Source organism: Arachis hypogaea, chromosome 1, assembly GCF_003086295.3.
Source record: "Arachis hypogaea cultivar Tifrunner chromosome 1, arahy.Tifrunner.gnm2.J5K5, whole genome shotgun sequence".
In the NCBI taxonomy this organism is placed as follows: Eukaryota; Viridiplantae; Streptophyta; class Magnoliopsida; order Fabales; family Fabaceae; genus Arachis; species Arachis hypogaea.
In genome coordinates, this window is record NC_092036.1 from 23,181,819 (window position 1) to 23,195,467 (window position 13,649).

Sequence of the window (13,649 nt, forward strand, 5' to 3'; positions counted from 1 at the left end):
GTTGCGCTTTTGAGTTGCGATTTTTGTTTACCCCCCTTTTTTCTACAAAAACTCCTAGTTATAATCAATCATTCATACTACTATATATACTAAATTTTTATTTAAGAGGTCGTAATACCTTGCCATCTCTGAATTATGACTTAAGCATAAGACTCTGTATGGTAGAGTGTTACACTAAATCAGTCACCAATGCCTGATTTGAAAATCTAAAATCAGCCACTAAATTTGTCGCTAATTCCTGAACTAAAAATCTAAATCGGTCACTAAATCGGTCGTTGTTCTTGATTTTAATTATAAATTTTTATTAATTTTACATTTACCACCATTAAAACTTAATTTTCAGATTTGTTTATGTGCAGAATAACATAATAAAGTAATTTTCTAATTAGGACTAGGACCATCTTGAAATGCAGGGGTAACTCGATCTGTCACTCCAATAAAAATAATATATCAACCAAACTTTGGAAATACAAAAATTAATTTATCTAAACAAAATAGCACTAAATTGGTATGCCCATCAAGTTCGAAGCTTGAAACTCATGTTTGTGAAATGTACGATCAGAATACAAGTATAATACTATAATGTAACTTGATCAAATTCATACTGAAATCCCAGATTTTCTTAACCAAATCAGCATCAGTTCCATGGGAGGTTATTTTGGACAGATTGCTATCAGAGAAGTATTTTCCACTAACTCCCTTTACTTGTGGGTGCAATGCTACATAGCATGTTGTTGCTGGTCCCTACATAGCAGGCAAAATCTCATATTCAACATAATGAATGTTTCAACTATCTTGTATGCTAAATAACCATATATATATCATGTCATGTGTCATACCTGTTGGACATTTTTAAGCACAAGTCTCCCAATTGCATTAACTATACTTGCATGAACCAAAAGCATACTTTATGAGTTCATAAAATAGTAGAATGTGGTAGTAGTTACCATTGGCCACACCCATATGACGAAAAAGGTTGGTGGCAATGGTTCCCGGATGAAGAGAATTCGCAGTAATATCAGCCCCGTCTTCCTAATCATGATTCAGGAAGCAAGAATTAACATTATGGAATGATGGCATAAGAGAGTAAAAAAAAGCAACTAACTTTCCATCCAATTAAGTTTTAATGGTGATAAATGAATCCACTATGACAAAATATTCAGAATCACTTTTCTAATAAATAGCCAAAATTATACCGTTTGGCTGCAAATTAACAACAAATTCAGCACACAACATTTTCACACATGAAAAATCTTATCTAACATGAAAATTTCTCAGCAAAGGAAATAAATTTTTCTACCCCTTTTGTAAGTTCTCTAGTTAAACCCAAGAGAGGAAGAATTAATACTTTTCAGTTCTATAGATACCAATCTGCACTCTCAGTATATCATCTTCTTGAAACTCACTTAACCAAGCATAAGACAATATTCAAATGCAAATGGATTTAAGTATACAAAGAACTATTATTAAACAATAAGAAAAAGATGCAATAGGGAAAATAAGTTTTTACCTCTTGAGTCCAAGTTACAATGTGACCGTTCTTAGATTTTCTGTTACACTGTTCTTCCTATTTCTTCATGTCTTTGATTTGTCTTTCAAAGGTGTTTTTCTATTGAGGTGGCTCTCTTACTTGCATGCTAAAACCAAATGCTCCATCTCTATAAAATAATATAAAAGCTATTTTGATTTGGGGATGAAAAAAATGAAAAGGGAGAAAAAAAGGAGGTGGAACTACTTCTTCTTTCTCTTTCATTGCCTCGGATACTAACTTTTCAGACACCCTCCTTTTGATCTCAGTCTCTATATTCTGCAATGAGTTTATTGTTATTACTGCTACTACTAACTTTCTGTCACAGGCAGGTAGCAGTTACAGTACATATTAATTAATTATTAATAGCGACCAAAATTAATTTTAGCCATCAATTAGGTTTAATAATTTTAGGTGCAAATTAAATTTCATAGTATACTCATTTATTCATGCTAGTCTATCTGGAAAATGCAAAATCTCACTTGCAGATAGAAAGATAACAATAAACTCTCATAATAAGAGTATAGGTAGGTATTCATTTTGATCATTTTCACCGACACATCATTTCAATAATGATACACATGATCTAATAAACTTGTTGGAAAAAAAATTATGCTTAATAGCAGAAGAAAATGATGAAAAAAGAAGGCATATATAATTTCCAATGTTTATTTCTCTATATTTATATTTATAGTAGAGAATCAGATATGATATTTTGAATTGCAAACATTGTTTAGACACTATAGTTGATTATATGCTTTTATACCATATAAAGTTATAAACATTTAAATCTAAAAATGCGAGTTAACGAGTATGAAGCAAAGTATATTTGAAAACAACAACCTAATTATTTATTAATATATGGTACAAACATATATGTAGTAAAGAATTTGGGCAAGATAAGATATTAAAATAAACAGAATTTTTAGCTCAAAGCTAAGTACTATATTCAACTAGTTTAATATACTGCAAAATCTTGATGGAAGCTAGTCATGAAGAGGAGTAATTTAGAAGTTGGTTAATAAAAATTTCGAAAGAGTTCCAATCTTTCACTTTCCTGAATGTGTTTAGGAAGATCTGACATGAAATGAAATTAGCCTTTTAACATTATATTTTCATCAAGTGAAGGACCTATGAAACTAGCCTCATTAGAATTTCTGCAATTACAGTTCTGGTTTCGTGAGCTCTATGCAAACTGTATACATACGTGGATAGAAGAAACATGGAAATCCTGAAATTACTAGTTGATACTTTTCCAATTGGTTATCTAGTGAATCCTTATGTCCAACATCAATCGTTATACTAAATCCACTCACTACACTAACCAAGTAAACTCGATCCCATAACCACATAAGAGGGAAATCTCATTTGCAATGTAATCTCATCAAATCAAGATCTACTTGCTCGTGTTTGTAACATCATCAAATCTATCTTTGGATGCAAGAGGCGAAGAGCTCATATTCCTTTATGACTTGGAATAAGGGATGGAAAATTAGAAACTTAATTTAAAAAATAAACAACACTGATGTACAATTAAATTATTTTTTTAACTCTGACAACCCAAAACTGCAAACTTTTCTTTGAAAGATCAATACTACTACTTGTTCTATTATCGAAAGGTGAAAATTTATAGATATTTCCAAACAATCACAAGTTGAGCAATAGAATTTGAAAAGCTAAGTACTATATTAAAATAAACAGAATTTGAAAACAATGTTCTATAGCACATAAACTTAAGCCTAAAAAATAGTAAGAGCATACTCTATATACAGATTGTTCGACATAACCAGCTGTAATGAGATTCCAGGTGAACCGAATCGTCCTGCAAAATGAATGCAACAATAAAATAACTTTCTAAAGTTAAAAAATTTAAAATAAATAAATCTGATGTATAGCCCTTGTATGAAAACTAGAAGTAAGCTTAGTTATGAAAAAAATTTACTGAATGCTGCAAAGCAATGACTTCAGACTTAAGCAAGAATAGGCACAAGCATATGACTAAAAAATGCTTAAGTTGTGAAACTTTCTAATCTAAGATTAGGTTTACTTTCAATCTGAAACGAGTTTTACAACTTGATCTGGCGGGAACGAGAGGGAGGTAGGTAAGAGAAGAAGGGAAGAGGTAAACGAGAATGTGAATGGCAACAAGAACCACTTCAAGGCCCTCACAAGCTTCATGAATCCACTTGTCATAACAAGAACAAAATCCATCACAAAATTTGGAGATCTGGAAAATTCAACGAAGCTCATCGCTAAAACCCCTAACCAGAGGGAAAAAACCAAACCTAACAGAATGGATCAGAATCGACGATTAGGAGGTTACCTGCTTGAAGATGACAAAGACAGCGCCGAGATCTCAACAAAGAAGGCAACGACACCGAGACTGCAGAAGAAGATGGTAAGGAGACCTCAAGAGATGGCGCTGAGACCGCGAAAGATGACGCCGACGGGAGCTTAGGAGACAGCGGCGAGGCGCCGAAGACGGCGCTGAAGAGGAGGACAATGGCATCGGAGACGATAATGGTATCTGATTGGAGAAGATGAGAATGGTGTGGGTGAAGTTAGGGTTATTATGGGTAATTCAGATAATAATTTTTTTTTTTAATTAGTGGCTGTTTTTGCGACCGATTAGTTTATAAAATTGGACCACAATTTTAGCGACCGAATTAGCAACTAATAATATTTTATTTTATTTACTTATCTATAGGTTGCAGTAAATGAAAAAATAGCAATTGATTTCGTGATTAAAAATCTCAAGAATATTCTTTCCTTTGTTTTGGTTGCTAATTCGGTCTCTAAATTAAAAAATAGCAACTGGTTTTAGTGACCAAATTTATTCTGGTTTTATAAAATTTATTAGTCGCTAATTTGGTTGCTATTAGTGACCGATTCTATTAGTTGCTAAAATCAGTCGCTATATTAACAATTAGTAACCTATTTAGCGACTAGTATTTTAGCGAGTAGCGACCGATTTAGTGATCAAACAGTTGTTCATTCTTTTACTATCTTAACGTTACTTTGATTTTCGTTGCTAATTCGGTTGCTAAATTAAAAGATAACGACTGATTTTAGCGATTGATTTTATTTTCGTTGTATTTAAAATTTATCGGTTGCTAATTCGGTTGCTATTAGCAACTGCATTTATTAGATGCTAAAATAGGTCGCTAAATATAATTGAGCAGCGATCAACATTTTTTGGTCCTAAAAATTTTATATCGGTCGCTATTAGCAACTAATTTTTTTGATCACTAAAATCGATCACTATACCATTATTATATGCGTAAGTTTTTTTTAATAAAAAAGTTATTCTTGTCAAATTGAAAAGGTACTTTATACACAAATTTCTTGTACAAAACTAAATAGATAAATGCCATTATTATATAATAGATTTTTTTAATTTTTTTTTTTGGTCAAATTGAAGAGGCATTTCACCCACACATTCTTGTACAAAATCAAGTAGATAAATACCATGATCATATAAGGAAGTTTTTTTTCTTAATATTTATTTTTTTGTCAAATTCAAGAGGCAATCTAATTAACTAAACAGAAATGATAAATCAAGTTTTAAAATATCTCTTTGCTTTATTTATATTGATTGTTGACAACTCTTGGTATGAAAAAAGGACACAAACTAAGATCGAAACATTCTAGCTGTAGAGTCATTTTGAATATAATAATATTAAGCCACATTTTGATCCTATATATATGTTGAGCTATCATAAACCTAGAACTGCAAGAGAGGAAAAAAAATTATTATGGTTATTAGAAATGGTGTGAAGAAGGCATTAGTATTGTTGATGATTGGAATATTTACTTCTTCTGCCATTGCTGAATTTCGGACTCCATCTTATTGTATTTCAGCTAATGATGTGATAAAGCTACAAGAATGTATAAAGAGATGTCAGAGAAGGTGGTATAAACGTGACTTCTTGGAGATGGTGGCATGCATGGGGGTATGTTGGCATGGCATGGATCCATGGCGTACGCGTGGTGATCCATATGGATGAAAAGTATTTCTTCCGCTATAGTACTACTTTACTTTTTGTTTGGTTTGCAAGAATTTGGAAGGAAAGAAAATGAAGGAGAAGAAGATGGATGGAAAAATTAGTTTTTTATTGTTTGGATCAAGAAGGAATATAAATGGAAAATATAAAAGTATATGTGGGACTCACGTTAAAGTTTTCTCTCTAAAATTGAGAAGAAAACTTAGGTTAAAGTAAAAAAATGGATAAAATTATAATTTTGTCCTTATAACATTAGTATATTATAATTTATAAAGGGTATTAATGTAATTTTATTTAGGTATGATTTACTCTCTTCTTATTTTTTTTTCTATTTGCTTTTAATCCAAACAACACAAAAAAAATTAACTTTTCTTTTTATTTTCTTTCCTCTCATTTTCTTTCCATCCATTTTCTTTCCACTCATTTTCCACTTTACATCCAAACAAAGTGTTAGTAATGGTAAGTTTTTGAATGACTTTATGAGTTTTTTAGGGTGATACCAAGTCTATATAAAAAATGTTTGAGAAATGAGAGAATATTATATTTTGTATTTTTTAATTTTTACTAGTAAATAAATTATTATATGCACAAAATAAAATTTAAATTCTAATACTTATTTAAAAAGATGGATGAGTTGATGACTTAACTAATTTAAATTAATTATTAAATTAAATATGATAATTTTAGATTATTATCTCTCGTAATGGAATTTATATTATATCTTATTGAATGTTTGACGTAATAAATTCATCACTTTGTTTTGTGAATGTCGAAATATCAATGAGTCACTGAAAAATATATAAAGCACTCACTAATACGACATAAAAATTTAAAACCATAGTAGTTTAATAAGTAATTTCCTTATAATACATGTGATAAATATATGAAAAAGTTTATTTTAGTTTCAAGTTTTATAGCACTAGATCTTATATTATCTTTCTATAGCCTAGTTATATATATATATATATATATATATATATATATATATATATATATATTAACTTCGATTATACGGTTAAATTACAATAACTAGGGAGCTGATTTGTTTCTCCCGCACTAGTTTGTGAGGAGCATATTCCAACAATTATTTTTTAAAAAAAGACAATATTATATGTATTGGATTAATCAAACAGTTAAACTTAATTATTAATCTTTTAACATAATTATTTTCTCATATTTTTTAATTCGATATATTTCCTTAAATGACCCTTTTATTATTATTGTTGTTATCCGAAACGATGATTTAGACCTGAACGTGATCAGACTCCGTATGAGATAGCGTTTGACTTGTTCTGGTATCGGAGGTGTCGCCGTCCGAGTTTTTCGTGAGGAGATAGAGGTGGTACCTCCAAAAGATTCCGATGCTTAGGTTAGCAAGAGATTTAGGCAGATTTTTAGTAGAGTAGAACGTGTATATACTTGAAGAATGTCAGTGTATTTATAGTAGGATGTATAATCACCTTGATGGATCTGGTTGAACTTGAGAAGGGTGCGGCGGGGGTTGAATCAAGTTGGCTCAAAACTAACGTTTCAAGCTCTATTTTTGCGGAAGCTACTTTTGCAGGAGATTTTTCTATTTCGTCTCGTACTCAAAAAAAGAAACAGAGAAGGGAAGAAGAGAAAGAAGCCAGCATGTATCTTGGTTCGGATTCTAAGTGCCATGAATCTTAAGTCTAGTCTCCATCACAATCATGGTGGAATTTTCACTATAATCAACTGATTACATTCACTAATACTATTGTATTACAACTTAATTCAACTAGTATCTACCACTAAGCTTTCTCCACCAAAGCTCAGCTTCCCAAATGCTGTCCCAACTTGGAAGGGAACCTTAACAGATTCAAATTCACCACCAAGTGCTCTCCCAACTTGGTAAGAGAAACTAATCCTAGTTCAACAAATCAATTACTCAGAATTTTAGTGGCTCTTTCATGCATCACTCTTGCCTTTTTCAACTCACATATTCAGCATTTTCTCAATACAAAAGATGACACAAGATAGGCATAATAAAGAAAATCAGAAATTAAGCTCTAGTAGAAGAAAAAGAATTTAGCTCAAGTGTTGAGATGATGCTCTTAAATGTGCTCTCCTTTTCTTCCTTCAAATGTTGAAGTGAGGCCTCTCTTATAATATCAGCTTGCTCTTCTCATTTGATCTTCATTGCCTATTCTAATTCCATTGTACCAGCTACCCGTCGGAGCTGTTTCTGCTGGCATGCAGTCCTTTTTTATTTTGTTCCATTTTACTCCACTACCACTGCTTGTCGAGGAACCATTCCACCACCTCTGCTGTCCTTGGAGTTGCTTTCTTCTTTGGCATGCATTTCTTTCTCCTTCTGCTCCATTACCTCTGCTGTTTGAGGAGCTGCACCACTACTTCTGCTCTCTTGCAAGTTTGTGTTTTGCTCTCCCATGTTTAGAGTTGTGCTTTACTGATGTCCTTGTAGTGAGAGTGACCCCAACTGTCCTTGTTATTGTCTTGGTGTTATAGCTGTCCCATATTGTTAACAGATGTCTTTCTCTTTCTTTCTTTTGTTCGGTGCTTTCTTCTCTTGACTCATGGGGATTGATTTGTTGTCCATTAGCACATAATACTTTAGAGTGTTAGAGTTGTAACAATTTGAGATGCTGAAGTAATACTAGAATGAGCTGAAGCAACATATAAATGGGTCTGTATCACTTAGCACACACATTATACCAATTTTCGGCTTTCACCCAAATAATGTTTGTTATCATATATTAATCCAAAATCAAACTAAACTCAACACACTTTTTGGTATATTTTCACCTTTTTAAGTAGTTCCTTTATCTTAGAAATTTGTTAAGATCTATCCTTTAATGGAGATAAAGATAGTAAAAGAGATTTAAAAAACAGTTAACCTTTTCTTGTCGTACCCGACCTCTTAATTAAGAGATCGGATAAATTAGGAGAGACGGTCTTTTCGAATGGACTTTTTATTCTTATTGGATCTGACTTTATTTTTTTATCAGAATATGAACAATTATTATTATTATTATTATTATTATTATTATTATTATTATTATTATTATTATTAAATCCTTAGTGCGGCAACACAAGTAAAACTAACAACAATAATAATAATTAAAAGAAATATAAGTAAATAATTATTTTAAAAAGTTAAAATTAATTTTTAACTGTCTGATTAATCTAACACATATTATGTATTATATTATCTTTTTTAAATTAGGTGTAGGAGTATGTTACTCCCAAACTAGCGTGGGAGTAACAATAGAGGAACACACTATGAAGTATGAAATATAGAGAAATACACTCTTACGATGAATTCGTTAATGACTCTGATCTTGGATATAAAAAATATAGAGCAAACAATGAAATATAACTTCAAAAATTGATTTACAGAAAGGTAAATCGTGATTCCTCCATTATTAGTTGGGTTTGATTTCAATGCCCTTAATTAAATTAATTAATTATTCTCACATCATATTATATATATATACACATTGCGCTTTTGGGTTTTAAACTAACTAATTAATGCTTCACAAGAGTTGCTCTCGAGAAACATTGGATAGCATGTCACTACTAGAAAAAACTTTTTTTTTCCGGTGACATTTTTCGCTGGTGGAAATAAGAGGTTGTTGACAAAAAAAAAAAAATCCCAACAAAAAAAATGCCGCATCTTGGGTCACAAAGTGTTGTTGCAAAAGGTTTTTCAAGAAATTTTATTGTGATAATTAAGTTTTTTGGTAACAACTTTAGTCGTTAGCATAATTTCCTGTTGGCTTGTGAATTGGATTCTCTAAATTTTGAGTTTTTATTTTAAAAGGTAAAGTGTGATATTTTATTCTTAAATATTTTCTCTCTCATATTTTATTTTGGTCATACCTATGAAATAAATGGTAAAAAGTCATACTTTATACTCAAAAATAAAATTTAAAATTTAAAAGATCCAAATCCATTGTTTGTAATACTACTAGAAATTAGCATTTTCTAGGACAGATTTTGGATGAAGTTAAAATAAATTTCAAATAAACTAGATATAATTTTTATTTTAGATAAAATTTAGGCAATTTTTTTCGTCCCAAAGATCTTTATTGTTAAATTATATTTCGTTTAAAACTCAATTTTTTTAGACAATTTTATTATAAATTTTAAATAGACATTTTATTTGTTAGATTTTTATTTATTATGATGCATTTTAGATGAATTTCAAACAGATTAATTAAGGGGCGCACTACACATCCATGTAACCATGTAATCAAGTTGGCCCAATCTCAAATAGAGTCACGTGCATTAATGACGAGTGAAAACACGCGCCTGAAACCCCTTTGTTACTTCGCGCTCATTATGAAAAACATTACTTCTTCCTCAGTTCTTCTCTGCTCGCGTTATAGGCTTCACCGTTCTCCTCTGCTCGCGTTTTCTTTTATGTTCTTCTTCTTCTTCTCTACTCGCGTTCTTTGTTATGGCTCTGGATTAACTTCAACGTAATTAGCTTTGTCATTCTTCTTCTTCTTCGTTTTCTTCTTCGATCTGAACTTCTGAATTGAAACAATGAATGAATCAACTTCAAAATCAGTTGAATGAGTGCGATTTGGATTATTCTTCCGAAACGCATTACAATAATCTTAAACATTGAACAAAGTAAAAGGAAGCCATCGAAACGAACAACATTCATTTAGTGAATCAAAATCACAAAGGCCACTGAACCGAACATTGTTCATGTGGTGAATAAAAGGTGATTGGTACACGGAATCGTGATACACATACTTTCTTCACAACTCCGCGTAGTTGACCAGCAAGTGCACTGAGTCGTCCAAGTAATACCTTACGTGAGTAAGGGTCGATCCCACGGAGATTGTCGGCTTGAAGCAAGCTATGGTTATCTTGTAAATCTCAATCAAGCAGATTCAAATGGTTATGGAATTTTGCTAATTAAAAGATATGAAGGTTGTGGTAGGCTTAGAGAAGGGGGGTTGAATCTATGCCTTCCTTTTAAGTTGCTGTTATTACCCTTTTAAAACAGATTTGCAATTCTGATTCTGTTTGAACTCAGCAGTGGAAATTTATGAGACAAATTATTTTTGTCTCATGATTATCAGAAAACAGAACACAGCAGAGAAGAGAAAAGCTAACACCAGCAAGTATCCTGGTTCGGTTGCCTTGTGTTATGCAACCTACATCCAGTCTCCTCCACAACTATGGAAGAATTTCACTATAGTTAACAGTATTACATACACCAATAACACAGTGCATATGTCTTTTGAATTTGTTGATTAAAGAATGTTAAACTTATTGGCTCTTGAAAGAATGATGGTAAAGGAGAAATGTTATTGAGGATCTAAAAAATCATCAGATTGATTCTTGAAGAAAGAAAAAACAGTATATGCGAAAAAAAAAGAGAAGAAAGAGAGCAAGCAGAAAAAGCCAATAGCCCTTTAAACAAAAAGGCAAGGGTAAAAATAAAAAGTGATCCAAGGCAAAAAGAGTGTGCTTAAGAACCCTGGACACCTCTAATTGGGGACTCTAACAAAGCTGAGTCACAATCTGAAAAGGTTTACCCAGTTATGTGTCTGTGGCATGTATGTATCCGGTGGTAATACTGGAAGACAGAGTGCTTTGGGCCACAGCCAAGACTCATAAAGTAGCTGTGTTCAAGAATCATCATACTTAACTAGGAGAATCAATAACACTATCTGAATTCTGAGTTCCTATAGATGCCAATCATTCTAAACTTAAAAGGATAAAGTGAGATGCCAAAACTGTTCAGAGGCAAAAAGCTACTAGTCCCGCTCATCTAATTGGAGCTAAGTTTCATTGATATTTTGGAGTCTATAGTATGTTCTCTTCTTTTTATCCTATTTGATTTTCAGTTGCTTGGGGACAAGCAATAATTTAAGTTTGGTGTTGTGATGAGCGGATAATTCATACGCTTTTTGGCACTATTTTTAGTATGTTTTTAGTATATTTTAGTTAGTTTTTATTATATTTTTATTAGTTTTTATTTAAAATTCACTTTTCTGGACTTTACTATGAGTTTGTGTGTTTTTCTGTGATTTCAGGTATTTTCTGGCAGAAATTGAGGGACCTGAGCAAAAATCTGATTCAGAGGCTGAAAAAGGACTGCAGATGCTGTTGGATTCTGACCTTCCTGCACTCGAAGTATATTTTCTAGAGCTACAGAAGCCCAATTGACGCGCTCTCAATTGCGTTGAAAAGTAGACATCCTGGGCTTTCCAGCAATATGTAATAGTTCATACTTTGCCCAAGAATTGATGGCCCAAACTGGCGTTCCAAATCAGCTTCAGAATTCCCGGCGTTTAACGCCGGAACTGGCACAAAAGTTGGAGTTAAACGCCCAAACTGGCACAAAAGCTGGCGTTTAACTCCAGAAAAAGTCTCTACACATGAAAGCTTCAATGCTCAGCCCAAGCACACACCAAGTGGACCCCGGAAGTTGATTTTTACGTCATTTACTCATTCTTGTAAACCCTAGGTCACTAGTTCACCATAAATAGGACTTTTTGCTATTGTATCTGGATCTCATGACACAATACACATTTCATATTGTATCTTCTATGGCATGAGTCTCTAAACCCCATGGTTGGGGGTGAGGAGCTCTGCTGTGTCTTGTTGGATTAATGCACTTACTACTGTTTTTCATTCAATCACGCTTGCTTCCATTCTAAGATATCACTTGTTCCTCAACTTGATGAATGTGATGATCCGTGACACTCATCATCATTCTCACCTATGAACGTGTGCCTGACAACCACCTCCATTCTACCTTAGATTGAGTGGATATCTCTTGGATCCCTTAATCGGAATCTTCGTGGTATAAGCTAGAATTGATGGCGGCATTCTTGAGAATCCGGAAGGTCTAAACCTTGTCTGTGGTATTCTGAGTAGGATTCAAGGATTGAATGACTGTGACGAGCTTCAAACTCGCGATTGTGGGGCGTTAGTGACAGACGCAAAAGAATCACTGGATTCTATTCCGACGTGATCGAGAACCGACAGATGAATAGCCGTGTTGTGACAGAGCGCGTTGAACATTTTCACTGAGAGGAAGGGGGGTAGCCATTGACAACGGTGAAACCCTACATATAGCTTGCCATGGAAGGAGCCTTGCGTGCATGAAGAAGAAGACAGTAGGAAAGCAGAGATTCAGAAGATAGAGCATCTCCAAAACCTCAACCTGTTCTCCATTACTGCAAAACAAGTATCTATTTCATGTTCTTTTACTTTTCACAATTAAACTTGAGAATTATTGATATCCTGACTAAGAGTTACAAGATAACCATAGCTTGCTTCAAGCCGACAATCTCCGTAGGATCGACCCTTACTCACGTAAGGTATTACTTGGACGACCCAGTGTACTTGCTAGTTAGTTGTGCGGAATTGCAAAAGTGTGATTGCGATTTCGTGCACCAAGTTTTTGGCGCCGTTGCCGGGGATTGTTCGAGTTTGGACAACTGACGGTTTATCTTGTTGCTTAGATTAGGACTGTTTTATTTTTGTTGGTTTAGAGTCTTTTATTTGAGTTTAGTTTCATATTTTAAGTTTGGTGTCAATTGCATGCTTTTGTTTTCTTTTAATTTTTCGAATTTGCATGATCTTAGTCCCTTCTTGATCTTTAAAAATTCTAAGTTTGGTGTCTTCTTTAAGTTTTCCTTTAGGTTTTCAAAAATTTGTGTGTGATTTTCTAAAAATTTCTAAGTTTGGTGTCTTCTTCGTATTATCCTCTAAATCTTTGAAATTTTGCATTAATTTTCAATAATATCTTTTTTCAAAATAATTTTCAACCATATCTTTTTAATTGCTAATTCCAACATCTTTTTAATATAGTTTTCAATTTGCTTTGAATCCATATCATTTCCCTTTTTCCATCATGGACCTAAGTGGAATTGAGCAGTTTAGAAGAACTCTGGGGTCATATGCTAACCCCATTACAGCTGCATATGGGAGTAGCATCTGTATACCTCCCATTAAAGCAAGCAGCTTTGAGCTAAATCCTCAACTCATTATCATGGTGCAGCAAAATTGCCAATATTTCGGTCTTCCACAGGAAGAATGATGACAAGTCATCATATACCTATTTTTCTATGCTTTTTCATACAAGAAATTGATGATTAGTG

General features: G+C 32.9%; 1 long non-coding RNA gene across 6 annotated transcripts; it reads right to left on the bottom strand.

Moving 5' to 3' along the window:
* Positions 1–408: 408 nt before the first annotated feature.
* On the bottom strand, positions 409–4,135 carry LOC140173400 (uncharacterized). Of its 6 annotated transcripts, none has more exons than XR_011862074.1 (7): positions 3,852–4,102; positions 3,576–3,755; positions 3,290–3,350; positions 1,770–1,807; positions 1,511–1,658; positions 840–1,032; positions 409–744 (listed from the first exon to the last, which is right to left on the bottom strand). It is a non-coding gene; the product is annotated as an uncharacterized lncRNA (long non-coding RNA). The 6 variants fall into 6 exon arrangements; XR_011862071.1 differs by having other exon boundaries at positions 1,736–1,807; XR_011862068.1 differs by lacking the exon at positions 3,576–3,755 and having other exon boundaries at positions 1,736–1,807; positions 3,852–4,129.
* Positions 4,136–13,649: the final 9,514 nt, after the last annotated feature.